This window comes from Dreissena polymorpha, chromosome 4 (genome assembly GCF_020536995.1).
Source record: "Dreissena polymorpha isolate Duluth1 chromosome 4, UMN_Dpol_1.0, whole genome shotgun sequence".
In the NCBI taxonomy this organism is placed as follows: domain Eukaryota; kingdom Metazoa; phylum Mollusca; class Bivalvia; order Myida; family Dreissenidae; genus Dreissena; species Dreissena polymorpha.
In genome coordinates this window covers 43,227,120-43,242,533 of record NC_068358.1, presented here as the reverse complement: position 1 = coordinate 43,242,533, position 15,414 = coordinate 43,227,120, and the positions used below count along the sequence as shown (strand labels likewise).

At 37.0% G+C, this 15,414-nt stretch overlaps 1 protein-coding gene across 1 annotated transcript in view; it reads right to left on the bottom strand.

The window, feature by feature from the left end:
* Positions 1 to 10,334, bottom strand: part of LOC127879241 (zinc finger protein GLIS2-like) — a 34,764-nt gene extending 24,430 nt beyond the window's left edge. Inside the window, exon 1 of the mRNA XM_052425994.1 lies at positions 10,227 to 10,334. The gene's annotated coding sequence lies outside the window, so the exon portion shown is untranslated. The remainder of the gene's footprint in view (positions 1 to 10,226) is intronic.
* Between the last annotated feature and the right edge of the window lie 5,080 nt (positions 10,335 to 15,414).

Here is a 15,414-nt window from a genome sequence, read left to right as displayed (position 1 = left end):
TATCAATTTGAAGTGAATCGGTGTAGAAATGAAGAAATTAAAGTAAAAGGCAATTTTGGGTGGGCGTGGCCTATGTGGGCGGGGCGCCCCAGGATTGGTAATCGGGCCATGCATAGCTGAGATTGACCGTATTGTCATAAGAGATGTTCAGTATCAATTTGAAGTAAATCGGTGTAGAAATGAAGAAATTATAGTAAAAGGCAATTTTGGGTGGGCGTGGCCTATGTGGGCGGGGTGCCCCAGGGTTGGTAATGGCGCCATGCATAGTTGAGATTGACTGTATTGTCATAAAAGAGGTTCAGTATCAATTTGAAGTGAATCGGTGTAGAAATGAAGAAATTATAGTAAAAGGCAATTTTGGGTGGGTGTGGCCTATGTGGGCGGGGCGCCCCAGGGTTGGTAAAGGGGCCATGCATAGTTGAGATTAACTGTATTGTCATAAGAGAGGTTCAGTATTAATTTGAAGTGAATCGGTGTAGAAATGAAGAAATTATAGTAAAAGGCAATTTTGGGTGGGCATTTGGTAATGGGGCCATGCATAGCTGAGATTGACCGTATTGTCATAAGAGAGGTTCAGTATCAATTTGAAGTGAATCGGTGTAGAAATGAAGAAATTATAGTAAAAGGCAATTTTGGGTGGGCGTGGCCTATGTGGGTGGGGTGCCCTAGGGTTGGTAATGGGGCCAAGCATAGCTGAGATTAACCGTATTGTCATAAGAGAAGTTCAGTATCAATTTGAAGTGAATCAGTGTAGAAATGAAGAAATTATAGTAAAAGGCAATTTTGGGTGAGCCTGGTCTATGTGGCTGGGGCGCCCCATGGTTGGTTATGGGGCCATGCATAGTTGAGATTGACCTTAGTGTCATAAGAGAGGCTCAGTATCAATTTGAAGTAAATCGGTGCAGAAATGAAGAAGTTAATGTTAAATAACATAAAAAAATGAGTGAAAATCTCTGACCCGGCCCGCCCCAACCCCCATAACTTTTGACCCAGGGGTCAGATCAAAATTCCGTCACTGTCACCGTCGCACATATGCTCATAGCTACCGTGTATGTAAGTTTCAAGGTTCTAGTGCTAATAGTGTAGGAGGAGCAGGTGGCCAGGACGGAGGGACAACGCACATCAATACAATATCCCCACTTTTTCTCCGAAAAAACGTGGGGATAATAATTTGATTCTACTGGGGCTCGAACCTTGGGCCTCTAACATGTGAAGCGAGCATGTAGCCACTACACTACGGAACCGCTTGAAAAATCACCTTGTAACTAAGATATTAATAAGCTATTAATAGTCAGTTTAAATGTAAACCCGGAAGTTTAAACGCTGGATAGTGAGCGGGGTTAAAGGTCCATACAAAAGGGTCCATACCACTGGCAAGATATGGGTCAGGCCTGCGGCCTTTTATATGTGGTTCTTAAAAAAACAAGATGTGTTTCTGAAACACAATGTCCCCCTATATGACGTTTGACCTTGAAAGATGACCTTGACCCTTCACCACTCAAAATGTGCAGCTCCTTGAGATACACACGCATTTCAAATATAAAATTGCTAGCTTCAATATTGCAGAAGTGACATTACATGAGCAATTTTGACCCATATATTTGACCTTGAAGGATGACCTTGACCTTTCACCACTCAAAATGTGCAGCTCCATGAGATACACATGCATGCAAAATATGAAGTTGCTATCTTCAATATTGCAAAAGTATTCATAAAATAAGCGATTTGGGCCACATATATTTGACCTCTGACCTTGAAGGATGACCTTGACCTTTCACCACTCAAAATGTGCAGCTCCATGTCTACACATGCATGCCAAATATCAAGTTGCTATCTTCAATATTGCAAAAGTATTCATAAAATGAGCAATTTTGGCCACATATATTTGACCTCTGACCTTGAAGGATGACCTTGACCTTTCACCACTCAAAATGTGCAGCTTCATGAGATACACATGCATGCCAAATATGAAGTTGCTATCTTCAATATAGCAAAAGTTATTGCAAAATGTTAAAGTTGGCGCAAACCAACCAACAGACCAACCAACCAACAGACAGGGCAAAAACAATATGTCCCCCACTACTATAGTGGGGGACATAAAAACCTGTAGGAGGACTTGATAGTAATGAGACTGGGGTGCTGTGATGGTGCTCCTCATTGATAAGCGGCTGCTTCCTTTATCAAGACTCATTATTACAATTAACAAGGGACAAAATTGTCACAAAACCAGGTTTTCATTGTGAAAAAAAAATCTGATAAAGGGAGAAAACTCAAACTGAACTTTTGAAATGACCAAAAAAAATTAACCCCCTTTGTAAGTTTTTTTTTTTTTAAATCTATTTTTAGTCGTGGCGACCTTGACATTGGAGATATTGACGTGATTCTTTCGTGGGACACACCGTCCCATGATGGTGAACAAATGTGCCAAATGATTTTAAAATCTCACAATGAATGACATAGTTATGGCCAGGACAAGCTCATTTATGGCCATTTTTGACCTTTGAACTCAAAGTGTGACCTTGACCTTGGAGATATCGACGTAATTATTTCGCGCGACACACCGTCCAATGATGGTGAACAAATGTGCCAAATGATTTTAAAATCTGACGATGAACGACATAGTTATGGCTCGGACAAGCTCATTTATGGCCATTTTTGACCTTTGAACTCAAAGTGTGACCTTGACCTTGGAGATATCGACGTAATTATTTCGCGCGACACACCGTCCAATGATGGTAAACAAATGTGCCAAATGATTTTAAAATCTGACAATGAACGACATAGTTATGGCCCGGACAAGCTTATTCCGCCAGCCCGCCAGCCAGCCCGCCCGCATTCGCCAATCTAATAACCAGTTTTTTCCTTCGGAAAACCTGGTTAATAATACGTGTCGCGCTTCGCGCTCTATAACGCCTTTATTAGTAACTAGGTGGTTGCAAGGATAGTGGAACAAAGAATGTTGTTTTTATACAAAACCAGAAAGTTTCACCGGTTCGCATATTTGCCCAGTCCCTGTGATCTTTTATTATTGCCCAGTCCCTGTGGTCAGTAATAAATTAATAGAATTAGCTTTGCATTATTGACAATAAATGTTGTAGTAAATGTAATAGGCACAAATTCAGTACTTATTTACACAAAAAATCACCACTATGCAAGATATTCTGATAACAAAAATATATACATTGATCCGTAAAATAACTTCTCCTCCTATAAGCGAAAAAAAAACGTATTACATACTAGTCACCGCACTTCAATGCGATGCCAATCAGAAACAATTTGACATGGTCAGAAAATACCTGGGTGAGATACTGAAAACATCTAATGGAAGGAAAATACCCAAGAATAATTTGTTCTCACAGTTCATCAAAACTCCTTTAATTTAAATACCCTTTCCACTGAACTTCTTCTTTTAAATATCCTATCCTCTGTTCTCACAGTTCATCAAAACTCCTTGTAAATAAATGAGTACCCTCTCCCATGTTCATCAAACTCCTTATATTTATATACCCTATCCTATGTACTCACTGTTCACCAAAATTCCTTTTATTTTAATACACTATCCCCTGTTCTAACAGTTCATCAAAACACCTTTTTAAAATACCCTAACCCCTTTTCTCACAGTTCATCAAAACTCCTAGTTTTAATTACCCTATCCTCTGTTCTTACAGTTCATAAAAACTCCAGTCTCCTTTTTAAATTACCCTATCCTCAGTTCTCACAGTTCATCAAAACTCTTTGTTTAAAATACCCTATCCTCAGTTCTCACAGTTCATCAAAACACCTTGTTTAAAATATCCTATCCTTTGTTCTCACAGTTCATAAAAACTCCTTGATTAAAATACCCTATCCTCAGTTCTCACAGCTCATCAAAACTCCTTGTTTAAAATACCCTATCCTCAGTTCTCACAGTTCATAAAAACTCCTTTTTTAAAATACCCAATCCTCTGTTCTCACAGTTCATCATGCTCCTTGTTTAAAATACCCTATCCTCAGTTCTCACAGTTCATAAAAACTCCTTGTTTAAAATACCCTATCCTCAGTTCTCACAGTTCATCAAACGCCTTGTTTAAAATACCCTTTCCTCAGTTCTCACAGTTCATCAAAACTCCTTGTTTAAAACCCTACCCTCTGTTCTCACAGTTCATCAAAACTCCTTGTTTAAAATACCCTATCCTCAGTTCTCACAGTTCATCAAAACTCCTTGTTTAAAATACCCTATCCTCAGTTCTCACAGTTCATCAAAACTCCTTGTTTAAAATACCCTATCCTCAGTTCTAACAGTTCATCAAAACTCCTTTAAAATACCCTATCCTCAGTTCTCACAGTACATCAAAACTCCTTGTTTAAAATACCCTATCCTCTGTTTTCACAGTTCATCAAAACGCCTTGTTTAAAATACCCTATCCTCAGTTCTCACAGTTCTTCAAAACACCTAGCTTGTTTAAAATACGCTATCCTCAGTTCTCACAGTTCATCAAAACTCCTTGTTTAAAATACCCTATCCTCAGTTCTCACAGTTCATCAAAACTCCTTGTTTAAAATACCCTTTCCTCAGTTCTCACAGTTCATCAAAACTCCTTGTTTAAAATACCCTACCCTCTGTTCTCACAGTTCATAAAAACTCCTTGTTAAAAAAACCCTATCCTCAGTTCTCACAGTTCATCAAAACTCCTTGTTTAAAATACCCTATCCTCAGTTCTCACAGTACATCAAAACTTCTTGTTTAAAATACCCTATCCTTAGTTCTCACAGTTCATCAAAACGCCTTGTTTTAAATACCCTATCCTCAGTTCTCAAAGTTCATCAAAACGCCTTGTTTAAAATACCCTATCCTCAGTTCTCACAGTTCATCAAAACTCCTTGTTTAAAATACCCTATCCTCTGTTCTCACAGTTCATCAAAACTCCTTGTTTAAAATACCCTATCCTTAGTTCTCACAGTTCATCAAAACTCCTTGTTTTAAATACCCTATCCTCAGTTCTCAAAGTTCATCAAAACGCCTTGTTTAAAATACCCTATCCTCAGTTCTCACAGTTCATCAAAACTCCTTGTTTAAAATACCCTATCCTCAGTTCTCACAGTTCATCAAAACTCCTTGTTTAAAATACCCTATCCTTAGTTCTCACAGTTCATCAAAACGCCTTGTTTTAAATACCCTATCCTCAGTTCTCAAAGTTCATCAAAACGCCTTGTTTAAAATACCCTTTCCTCAGTTCTCACAGTTCATCAAAACTCCTTGTTTAAAACACCCTATCCCCTGTTCTCACAGTTCATCAAAACTCATTGTTTTTAATACCCTATCGCTTGAACACAAGTTTATAAAAACTCATTGTATCAAATTACCCAATTCCCTACTACAACAGTTCATCAAAATTCCTTCTATTTAAATACCATATACTCCCTGTTCCACAATTTGTATATAAAGACATCAAGTAACATTTTGAACTATAAATAAGCAATCATGATGATCTTGGCATTCTAAAGGAGGAAATCAGCTTAACTTTCACCTGTTCCAATAGTATTCATGTGTTTATTATCCCCACGTTTTTCGGAGAAAAAGTGGGGATATTGTATTGATGTGCGTCTGTCCGTCCTGGCCACCTGCTCCTCCTACACTATTAGCACTAGAACCTTGAAACTCACAAACATGGTAGCTATGAGCATATGTGCGACGTTTACAGCGACGGAATTTTGATCTGACCCCTGGGTCAAAAGTTATGGGGGTTGGGGCGGGGCCGGGTCAGAGATTTTCACTTATTTTTATGCCCCCCGGTATGGTGCATTGGCCATAACTTTTGCAATATTGATGATAGCAACTTGATATTTGGCATGCATGTGTATCTCATGGAGCTGCACATTTTGAGTGGTTAAAATTAAGGTCAAGGTCATCCTTCAAGGTCAAAGGTCAAAAAAACAAATCCAAGGGAAGTAATAATTTTTAAAGGGAGGTAAGTAAATAACCTGCCAAATGATATAAAAAAAAATAAAATAAATCAAAGTGGCGCATAGAGTTACACAGTAGTGGCACAGAGATGTATTTAGTATTCAATTGTTTGTGTTAACTCATCTGTGAAATGGTTTAGCTCAATCTAATGTTTATACAAGGGATTATAAAATATTGGCGCAAAGGGACACCTGTATATGAGAGAAGAGATAGAATGCAGTCAAGCATAAAAAGCATGAGAAACTCATGGAACAAAGCCTCAAGAATCTATAAAAGGGCTGAAACTTTCAATTTGTGCAATTACAATTTTAGACTCATTTATACTGAAAATCTGTCAAAGTGAGTGGGGAAAAAATGTGAGAAACAATTTAAAGCAAGATGGACTTTGAACAGGCACATCAAAGACAGACATGAAATTCAACAAATCCATTGTTGTGTACAAGATTGCGATAGAAAATTTCTGAGACGCTACTATTTAGTCAACCATTTAACCTCAAATCATAACTTTTCCAAAACAGAAGCAAGATTGGCTATAAGAGAGCATGTTCAGTCATCTCTTAAGTCATTCTAATTAGGATGACATGTACATAATTGACTACAGTGAAGTTGATTCATTATTAGATTTGTTAGGAGAGAAGGATGAGGAGGAGAAATAAGGGTATAGATTTTCACTCATTTTTAACCAGGTTTTCCGAAGGAAAAAACTGGTTATTAGATTGGCGAATGCGGGCAGGCTGGCTGGCTGGCTGGCGGGCGGGCGGGCGGAACAAGCTTGTCCTGGCCATAACTATGTCGTTCATTGTCAGATTTTAAAATCATTTGGCACATTTGTTCACCATCATTGGACGGTGTGTCGCGCGAAATAATTACGTCGATATCTCCAAGGTCAAGGTCACACTTTGAGTTCAAAGGTCAAAAATGGCCATAAATGAGCTTGTCCTGGCCATAACTATGTCATTCATTGTGAGATTTTAAAATCATTTGGCACATTTGTTCACCATCATGGGACGGTGTGTCGCACGAAAGAATCACGTCAATATCTCCAATGTCAAGGTCGCCACGACTAAAAATAGATTTTTTTTAAAACAAACTTACAAAGGGGGTTAATTTTGTTTGTTCATTTCAAAAGTTCAGTTTGAGTTTTCTCCCTTTATCAGATTTTTTTTTCACAATGAAAACCTGGTTTTGTGACAATTTTGTCCCTTGTTTAGATTATTTTACATAAACTTCTTCATTTGTACATTGAATTACTTCATATTTACACTGAACATCTCTTATGACAATACGGTCAATCTCAACAATGCATGGCCCCATTACCCTGGGGCGCCCCTGTGTCAAACATGCGGCCTGGGGATACGCGTCGACCTCTGCCCTGCCATTTCTAGTTCTTGATGCAAACAAACTGATATTCAGTAAATATTCAAAACTTGAAAGCCCTGCTTCTGTTTTATGTGCATGTAACATGCATTTGGACATTTCGAATTATAAATCACAAGTAAAACAAGATTATTGCCAAGCAATAAAGGTCCCCTACCGGTGAAACTCCACCATTTTCAGCAATATTTCTAGTCTATTTGTTGCCATAGCAACCAGAATTATTGTCATAGGAGCAAAATGAAATGATGTGCATAATCTCCATATTGCCATCTATCCATGTTTGAAGTTTCATGAAATAATATAAACAACTTTTCAAGTTATCGCAGGATCCACCATTTTCAGCAATATTTCTAGTCTATTTGTTGCCATAGCAACCAGAATTCTTGACGTAGGAACAAAATGAAATGACGTGCATAAATTAATCTCCATATTGCCATCTGTCCATGTTTCATGAAAAAAATATGAAGAACTTTTTAAGTTATCGCAGCATCCAGAAAAGTGTGACAAACAGAAAGACTCACAGAGCGCAAACCATAAGTCCCCTCCGGTTTTACCGGTAGGGGACTAATTATAAATATATTTGCAATTTATAGTACTATTACAGTCTTCCGTCAGTTGTATATTAAATTCTCTCTAAATTCAATAGGAGATTTAGTCTGTTCTCCCTTAAATTTTAGGCTGAAAATTCCCTTCATGTATGAAACCAAGACGAGAAGGTCACACAAGTTGTTTATTGTGTTATTTCTTAAAATTTGAACCAGCATTTGTAAAAATATTACAAGATATGTACATTTCCAGAAATTCATTGCGTTGAATACGACCGCGTTCATTGAAATCGCTGCACAATTGATGAAGTTAATATGGCTGTTCAATGCGATGCACCCCGTTTTTGGGTCATTTTGAGTTGAATACCTTGCTATATGTATATTTCATTATTTGATAGTGAATTTGTTTTTCAGAATTGTGTTTTTTTCGTTATAATTTGAATATTTTTCATTTAAAATTATGTTTTTTGCTAATTAATATCATAGCCACACGCTTACCACCTGTGATATTCCCCTTCCTCCAAAATCAACTCCAAAAACTGAGGGGTTCAACAAATTGACTTTGAGCATGTTCAGATATTTGGAAATCACATTTATTCATACCATTCCTGTGGAAACAAGAAATCGTCGGAGACGGGTGATGCTCCCAAAAGTATTTTTTTGTCACAATATTGCACTACATATTCAGATTAAAGGAAACATCTTGAGGGACATAACTTTGGACAAAATAATACAATGGATGGTTTAGCAACTTAAAAATTTTAAAGGGCCATAACTCATCTAACCAGAACCCACTAATAACATGCGCATCTCCTCAAGGTAGTTAAGCTTCCCATAAAGCTTCAATAAAGTCCAGTCAGTAGTTGGGGAGTAATAGCCAGGACAAGAATTGCACTACATGTACAGTTTATAGAAAATTTCAGAGGGCCATAACTCATGAAAAATCATCCGACCATAACCGGCTGATAATATGCACATCTCCTCTTGGTAGTGAAGCTTCCCATAAAGTTTCATTGAATTCTCGTGATAAGTTGCTGAGAAATAGCTCGGACAAGAATTGCACTATATGTACAATGGAAAATTTCAAAGGGCCATAACTCTGTGAAAAATCATCCGACCAGAACCGGCTGATAATATGCACATCTCCTCTTGGTAGTGGGGCTTCCCATAAAGTTTCATTGAATTCCGGTCATTAGTTGCTGAGAAATAGCCCGAACAAGAATTGCACTATATGTACAGTTAATGGAAAATTTCATTCAAAGGGCCGTAACTCTGTGAGAAATCATCAGACCAGAACTGGCTGATAATATGCACATCTCCTCTTGGTAGTGAAGCTTCCCATAAAGTTTCATTGAATTCCGGTCATTAGTTGCTGAGAAATAGCCCGGACAAGAATTGCACTATATGTACAGTTAATGGGAAATTTCAAAGGGCCATAACTCTAAGAAAAATCATCAGACCAGAACCCGCTGATAATGTGCACATCTCTTCTTGGTAGTGAAGCTTCCCATAAAGTTTCATAGAATTCCGGTCATTAGTTTCTGAGAAATAGCCCGGACAAGAATTGCACGATATGTACAGTTAATGGAAAATTTCAAAGGGCCATAACCCTGTGAAAAAATCATCTGTCCAGAACCAGCTGATAATATGCACATCTCCTCTTGGTAATGAAGCTTCCCATAAAGTTTAATTGAATTCCGGTCATTAGTTGCAAAGAAATAGCCCAGACAAAATTGTGCACGGACGGACCGACACACGGACGGACAGACGAAGCGGCGACTATATGATCCCCCCCAATTTTTTTTTTAAGGGAGCATAATAAAAACCTTGAAATGTTTTTTTATTGGAATAAAAAATCCAAACTATATTGGTATATAGTCATGGGTCTTTTATATTCCAAACATGGTGAACAAGTAATGGAATGATTATATGTGCAGCATCTTGTTGCTACATGTACACTGTGGGATTAAATGCATATATAATGCAGCATAACTTTCTAAAATTTGCTGAAGAAGCTGCTTTAAAGAGTAAATTTCTGCATATTATTAAATATAACGTTATTTGGAAAATAATTGATTGACAATGAAATACGATGAACGAATCTAATCACCTAAAGATATACGCCCTAGACGAGACTGTACTGTATACATGGAGTAGTCGATGAGTCAGAAATATGGCATGAGTAGAACCGAACTGCGGTCTACATCAATGAAATTCAAATACAGGAAAAGGCCTATACATCTAATGAAGAAGTTTAACACATAATTGCTAAATGACAGTTACAATAAACGCAAACTTAAACATTAACACAATATAATAAACTACATTTTTCTAGAAAAGTATACGACATTCAAACTTACCTTCGTTTAAACCCTAAAATCGCGTATCAATTAAGTTGCCAGGTGGAGTTAAATTTGACAGTTCAATAAGCACATGCGCCGACCCCCTGCAACACAAATAAATGACGTCATTCGGAGCAGGTCGATCAATTCTAAAGCCCGTACAAGCAGTTGGATTGTGGGTTACATTACACCTGCTTTTCTTTGCCGACTCAAAGGCGACGTGTTCGTAAGTTAAAAACATTATATCTTGGAAGTGCTTTGGCGGATTTGATTGAAACTTGGTATGAGTATATATATGGATAAGAGGATGATGTGCGCCAAATGGCATTGTACACCATCTGTTAATAAAGGAGTTATGGCCCATTGAATCTTGAAAAAAAAAATGCTTTTTTTGTGCCCGGAGCCATATCTTGTAAGGGCTTTGGCGGATTTCATTGAAACTTGATATGAGTATATATATATATAGATAAGAGGATGATGTACGCCAAATGGCATTGTACACCATTTGTCAATAACGGAGTTATGGCCTTTTGTATATTGAAAAAAATGCTTTTTTGAGTGTCAAATACAACACTTTTGTGTCCAGAAGCATATTGGCGGGGGGATATCAATTCAAAGAATTTGCTTGTTTTATTAGTTTTCACCTTAAGAAAATGCGTTGTCGATTTGTTAGAAATATATAAGAATTGCTTATGAAACGAGTCCAGTTATTCTTCATTCATTGTAAATTAAGAATTAAACGGGTTTTAAAAACATCTGTGCTCTGCTTCAGTTTGGTCCGACATTGCTGCCTTACTGTGCAGGTCAACAAAGAGAAGAGGAGCATCATGAAATTTAGCATGTTTGTTAAATTTCCGAATATACTTCTGTAACTCTGCTGGTAATACTTCCTTCCACAATCGAACCACAGGAGGGAAGCCCATATTATTTATATATATATATATATATATGCTATAATAGAAACCGAGGGCTGGTATCGAAATACTGCTGGATCAATGGTACCGATATTAATGTTTCCTGATAAATTATTTTATTAGCTATTGAAAACAACCGGTGTGTAGTTGATTGTTAAAAAAGTGTTCGAGTTACATGGTTTACAGTAAAGATGTTGTAGTTTTTCGGCAAATGTATAAATAACATTATATATATATATATATATATATATATATATATATATATATAATAACAAGCAAATTCGCTGAATTGATATCCCCCGCCAATATGCTTCTGGACACAAAGGTGTTATATTTGACACTCAAAAAAGCATTTTTTCAAGATACAAAGGGCCATAATTCCGTTATTAACAGATGGTGTTCAATGCCATTTGGCGTGCATCATCCTCTTATCAATATATATATGTACTCATACCAAGTTTCAATGAAATCCGCCAAAGCACTTCCAAGACATGGCTCCGGACACAAAAGTGCCGGACGGACGGAAAGACGGACAACGCCAAAATAATATCCCTCGGGGATAACAAGAGCTACGGGTGCAGTTTTGAATAAATGAAAGCTTGTCAGAATATTTAAGGTCACAGTGACCTTGACCTTTGACCCAAAAATGGGTGTGGCGTGTAGAACTCATCAAGGTGCATCTACATATGAAGTTTCAAAGTTATAGGTGGAAGCAATTTGATTTTAGAGCCAATGTTCAAAACCTTAACAAAATGTTAGGGTTTTAGCACGACGCCGTGCGGACGACACGACGAGCTGGCTATGACAATACCTCTGGTTTTCTCTGAAAACGCAGAGCTAAAAAAAATATGGGCTTCCCTCCGGTGTTAATCGAACCAGTTATCTCTCAATCATGCGACTATTTAGCATACTTGCCGTACGTGTAGCTTACCTGATCCTAGATCGTTCACTCTTCCATTTTTAACATTCGTAATTGCAAAACGTTTTTCATAAAATCTCCCAATCACCACCACACCCGTGTTCAAACTTCTGGGTTTCATTTACATTGATTTACCATTTACATTGATTTACCATTTCTTATTCGGCAAAAAACAATCTTTAACTTACATTTCGCAAGTGGCCGATTAAGCAAATTATTATTCCATCAAATACACTTCGTTCACAACAAAAGAACAACCAATGCCAACATTTGATGATTTATTTCAAGATGTGCACTCAGATCTAATAAATAGTTATAAGTGAATAAATATCAAGTTGATAACACATCTGAAAATATTGCATGCACATACAAGAATTAATAAAGTAGCATGACAGACAGGCAATTATGACGATGTCAACTCTAATGACAACACTAAATTATCTCACATAATTCATCAACAAGAGCTGTAAGTCTCACTCACATTTACATCACTTTTCTTTCATACTAATTATAGTACGGGTTATGAACAATAAATTGTATATGTACATGATTAACAGAAAAAAATACAATGTAAATATTTTGAACAAAGCTATTTATGTTTATTAAAGCGGGTATATACGATTTAGTCAATATTTATGAATTTATATAAACTGTGTAAAAAACTTATTATATATATATTTCAATATAAATTAAAATAAAAGTTAAGAAGAACATGTGTCGAAAAATGCGAAATAAGCCAGATATTTAATTCTGAAATTGAAAACGGCTGTACAGCCGAATTCGCCAGCATGTATACCATACATGTACGATGTGCATCTAAACTTACGAGGGGTGTTCCAGAAGTAAGTGGATTTTCGCTATAACTTTCATTTGGTAACATAAATGGACAAACAAATAGCATGTTAAGAATATTTCGTCCTTTCCAAATCTACTCTCCAAATATCATGGAAATACATAAAACAATAAATAATTATATATCAGAGATTTAAACATGTGCACAATGCGCACGCCGACGCACGTGTAACGTTTCTGTTCAACGTCAATGACGTTATGAAGTTAACAACTGTCAAATCTTTTCCACATAATCACCTCCAACGCGAATGCACTTTATGTGTCGGGAAATCCACTTGTCAAAAGTGTCTCTATACCAGTCAGCGTCAAAAGACGACAAGATTCGCTTTGCTGCAACTGTAAGTTCCTGTTTACTTACAAAGCGAATACCGCGCAACTGTGATTTAACTTCCGGGAAGACACGGAAGTCCATAGGGGCCAAATCCGGGCTGTAAGGAGGACTTAGGCGCTGTAACGTGAAATTTGCCGTAAATTCTGTTTATCAACGACATTTAAACCAAATTTAAATTCGCGTAACGCTCATACTTATAATAAAATACACGCGTGCGCCGCATGTCGTTACTGAGGTCTCTATGGCAACGCGTTTCAAACGCGCTTTATGGAATTAATGCATTTTTAGCTTATATATAAAGTCCGTGATAATTGGTTTGTATAATATGTAAATTTCATTGACTTTTACCAGCAAACTAATAAGTTATAGCGAAAATTCACAAACTTCTGGAACACCCCTCGTAGTTTAACGGTTTATAATACTAAGACGAATGCTTCAGTTATTGTAGGAAAATATGTACATCACTATCCGCTCGGGGAGCTAATTTGTCTTTGCTGCATTTTATGAAATTCGGCTTTAATGTATAATTTTTCTTGCCTATTTTGTGTTTTTGTAACATATTTTATCAATATACAAGAGTTCCGCGGTCGGAGATGACCGCATTGAAGCCGGATTTTTGATTTAACATTTTTACATTCAAGGTCACAGTGACCTTGACCTTAGAATGAATGACCTTGAAATGACCAGTGGTCATCTAAGTGTGCTTGCAAACCTTCATGTCAAGTTTGAAGACTCTATGTCCAAGCATACCAAAGTTATAACAATTTTAACATTTTAACATTTAAGGTCACAGTGACCTTGACCTTCAAATGAATGACATTGAAATGACCAGTGGTCATCTTCTAGTACTGGCCAATCTTTATTTCAAGTTTGAAGACTCTAGGTACAAGCATACCAAAGTTATAACATGAAATAAGAACTTTAACATTTTTACATTCAAGGTCACAGTGACCTTGACCTTCAAATGAATGACCTTGAAATGTCCAGTGGTTACTTACTAGTTCTGGCCAACCTTCATGTCAAGTTTCAAGACTCTAGGTCCAAGCATACCAAAGTTATAACAACTTTAACATTTTTACATTCAAGGTCACAGTGACCTTGACCTTCAAATGAATGACCTTGAAATGTCCAGTGGTTACTTACTAGTTCTGGCCAACCTTCATGTCAAGTTTCAAGACTCTAGGTCCAAGCATACCAAAGTTATAACAACTTAAACATTTTTATATTGAAGGTCACAGTGACCTTCACCTTCAAATGAATGACCTTGAAATGACCAGTGGTCATCTGTTAATCCTGGCCAACCTTCATGTCAAGTTTGAAGACTCTAGGTCCAAGCATACCAAAGTTATACCATGAAATAAGAACTTTAACATTTTTACATTCAAGGTCACAGTGACCTTGACCTTCAAATGAATGACCTTGAAATGACCAGTGGTTACTAACTAGTTATGGCCAACCTTCATGTCAAGTTTCAAGACTCTAGGTCCAAGCATACCAAAGTTATAAGAACTTTAACATTTTTTATATTGAAGGTCACAGTGACCTTGACCTTCAAATGAATGACCTTGAAATGACCAGTGGTCATCTGTTAATCATGGCCAACCTTCATGTCAAGTTTGAAGACTCTAGGTCCAAGCATACCAAAGTTATACCATGAAATAAGAACTTTAACATTTTCGAGCACGCCGCCACCCCCGCCCGCCCGCCCGACAACATCAATCTATAAGCCGAGATTTTTTCGAAAAAAATCCGGCTAATTACAATTAAACACATATGAAAAATCGTATATACCCGCTTTAACACAAAAATAAGTAACGCAGTGAATGTTGTACAAAGCGGGCACAAGAACGATAATTGCTTTTTCTCCAAAATCCATGTCTCGAGATCAAAGGAAGACATACACAAAAGCTATAAAGTGCAATCAAAAATTCATCTACAACATAATTCTTTGATGAAGCCCCGGGTCCACAATCACAACCCTTTCTTCGACATAAGAATAGACTTCGAACCAATAAAATACACTTCTGACTTTGATTATGAACTTCGAACCAATAAAATACACTTCTGACTTTGATTATGAACATGCTACCAATAATGCATATGGCGGCAATAAACTGTACTAACACATAAATTACGTATTCAGAGGGATCGATTTCAAGTTTGACTTACATTTAAAGCAATATTTGAATA